Source organism: Phymastichus coffea, unplaced genomic scaffold, assembly GCF_024137745.1.
Source record: "Phymastichus coffea isolate CEN01 unplaced genomic scaffold, Cenicafe_Pcof_1.1 PCOF00060, whole genome shotgun sequence".
NCBI classification, from domain to species: domain Eukaryota; kingdom Metazoa; phylum Arthropoda; class Insecta; order Hymenoptera; family Eulophidae; genus Phymastichus; species Phymastichus coffea.
In genome coordinates, this window is record NW_026706871.1 from 643,866 (window position 1) to 646,989 (window position 3,124).

The 3,124-nt window shown below is 30.2% G+C and overlaps 1 long non-coding RNA gene across 1 annotated transcript; it reads right to left on the reverse strand.

The window, feature by feature from the left end:
- Positions 1–1,012: 1,012 nt before the first annotated feature.
- LOC131666745 (uncharacterized) lies at positions 1,013–3,124 on the reverse strand. Its single transcript, XR_009302128.1, has 2 exons — positions 3,061–3,124; positions 1,013–1,506 (listed from the first exon to the last, which is right to left on the reverse strand). It is a non-coding gene; the product is annotated as an uncharacterized LOC131666745 (long non-coding RNA).

Sequence of the window (3,124 nt, forward strand, 5' to 3'; positions counted from 1 at the left end):
AGCCGTTTAATTAACTCGGAAATCCTATGATGATGGTATATCATCTAATCAAGAATCATATAAACAATATTAAACTAGACATACACTCACTTCTATAACAGATAAGGAATGAAACTAGCTGCTTAATTTTGTTGTTTTCTATCCGTTGTCAATAATAGACACTCAGTTTACAATGACGAAGAATTGTTTAAATTTGAATTTTCCGTCCAATATCATGCGTGAAACTGTGAAAATCTGCATGTATCTGATGAAATATTCACGAATAATAAGATGGCATTAGATAGTAATAAACATGAACGGTGTACCTACTTCTGGATAAAAATTCACTGTGGATATCATTTTATGCTGCAAATCAGCGTTTAGAATAACTTCATGGGCCAATTGCTAAGGGCAATAGATAATCACAACTGAACGAATATAATAACATTTATAAATTGAGCAGACATTAATGAATTATAATTATTTATATCTATTTTAATAATTTATAAATATATACGCCACATGTTGACGTCACAAGTGAATATTACCAATCTATAGGTATTTTATAGTTGAAATGTGGTAAACAATATTTATATAGAATATTTATCTGTAAATATTTTTAATAAAAATTGAACATTATATTCATAAAATAACTATAATAAATAGACTAATTCAAATTAAAATAAATTTTTTTCTCGATTTTATTTATCGTAATAATTATTGCCAGTAATTGTGCAAAAAATATATGAAGTGAATGACATAGATGAAGTACAGAATTAAAAAAAAATAATACGTTATTTTTAAATAAAATTATGGTTTATTTACGTTCAATTTCAATAAAATCTTCATTTTTGAAGGAACTGCTTTTATAAATGATATTGCAGAACCGACTATATATATTCATATCAAATCTTTTGGTGATATACTTATATATACTTATATATGGTATTTACACACGTAGGATGAACGGTACTTAGTCTATTCAAACGATTTTAATTAGTCGGAGTGCTATGCTTACATATACAAACAAATATTCTTTAAATAATTACTTTATTGTCAAGCAGTTGCTGTCAATGCGCGCTAATAACATCAAAAGATCAAATTTCAGTAATAACTAAACAAAATATCAATGCTTTGTTTCTGTCCTTGAAAGTTCAAACCAAAATATGAGTAACAATGAAAACGTCGGATGAACCTGAATCTCTCAAGTTCAGTGTTGTTACAAAAGTAAAATTATAACGGCTCGGACGACTGTGAAGATACGTGACTCACTTCGCAGCCCTTCAGAACCCATTAAATTTTACTAGTAATCGTGCTATGCCGGATCATTGGTGGTACGGTGAATATCAGGTCCTGCTTCTATCCGTGGTTTCCTTGTTTTGATGAAACGGTCGTGACTGTGAGATCTTCCATATTTCTCCGATCGACTTTGACTGCCAATAGCCATAATATATTATGTACACTAGAAATACAGCTGCAGTCATGTATTCATATTATTTATTGTGGAATTCGAAAATGGGATTTGCTCTGAAAATAATAAAATTAAAGGTAATTTGAGAAATACAGAAAAAAATTGTCGATGTGATTGAAAGTTATTTAGTTCATTTGATTTGTCTATAATTTTTAACTCTATGCAATTATGATACAATTTCTCAATCTGTCATGCGTTTTATTGAGAAATAAACATATCGTGAGGGAAAATATTTTGAAATTTTCACGTTATTCAGGAGTACGTTGGACTTCTTGCGATGCATCATTTGTTTACTCACAAAATCTTTCATGAAAGTTGACGGTGCGACATATCCGAATAAAAGTTTTCACGAACGTCTTGTGATTTTATAGTTATGTAACACGTTTCTTACCGATATCAGTTTACGTTATCGTCAAAGCAAACGACTAAATTTTTTATTGTATCGTTTCAATCTTTCGACAGTGCAAAAAAATTGATCATGTATTTCAATGCGATTCCATTCGTGGTTATTAAATGAAATATTAAATGAAATTTCTGTGAAATGAAATATTAAATGAAATTTAATATTTCATTTCACAGAAAAGTCTTCAAAAAATTTTATGCGATTTCTCAGAGAATATGTAGACCGTTATTCTTTCTCAAAGTAGTTCTGAAACTAATAATAACAATAACAATATATTTCAAGTTATCTCTGCGGTATCATGTATCATAGAAAACAGATATAATTTGAATTATGAAGTGTCATTTGAAAATAAGCTATATATGCTGTAAAAATTATAAAAATTTCCCACACTTTATTTTCCGGATATTTGCCTAGTTATCAATAAAAACAACAAAGTTTAAGTAATGAGATGAAATATCATACTGCATTTTACAGTTACCCAACTTAAGCAAGAATAGAGTTACACTTGAATGTCGAAACGGAAACAAGCATGACACTAAATTATAATACTTACGAAAACGAAAATTATATTGGTAGATAATTTGACAATATTTTAACGATGAAGATTTCGTCGGGTAGAGATGTGAGTGTACGTCTAGTCACGATTAAAATAAACTACGTTTTATTAGACGTACGCTCGCCTCCAACAGACGAAGAATGAAGACTGCTTGGACCATTTATTGCGTTGCTTTTCCTTTGTCTATAACAGACGCTCACTCTAACGTACGATATATAGACAGATCATTTAAATTTGAATTGTTCGTTAAACATAATGTGACAGAATGAGTATTGACATGTAATATATATAGAAAAACAATATATACAGAAAAAATCAGTAATATCAGGATGATCGAGGCAAGTTGGCAATAGTGCACATAATTGTTATAGATATAAACTGTTGTGCACCGTAACATACCTGAAAATTGACGTATAGATATACTGTACCATATTTCCGGTGCACAATATTTCATGTGCATAAAAGTTATGTACACGATTGTCAACTTGCCATGATCATGAACAACAATAAACACGAAGGTTGTCATTACAATTAAATATAGGTTCACTAGCTGTTTGTACATACTTCAAACGCCCAAACAATTCCTTGAACCTATCGCCAAGAGTAATTATTAATCGCAATTGAACAAACAATTATATCACCTCTACTTACAAGAATCCACTCAGCCGTCGACTCCTCTGGATCATGACGCACAGAAGGATGAGATGCTGTCGCG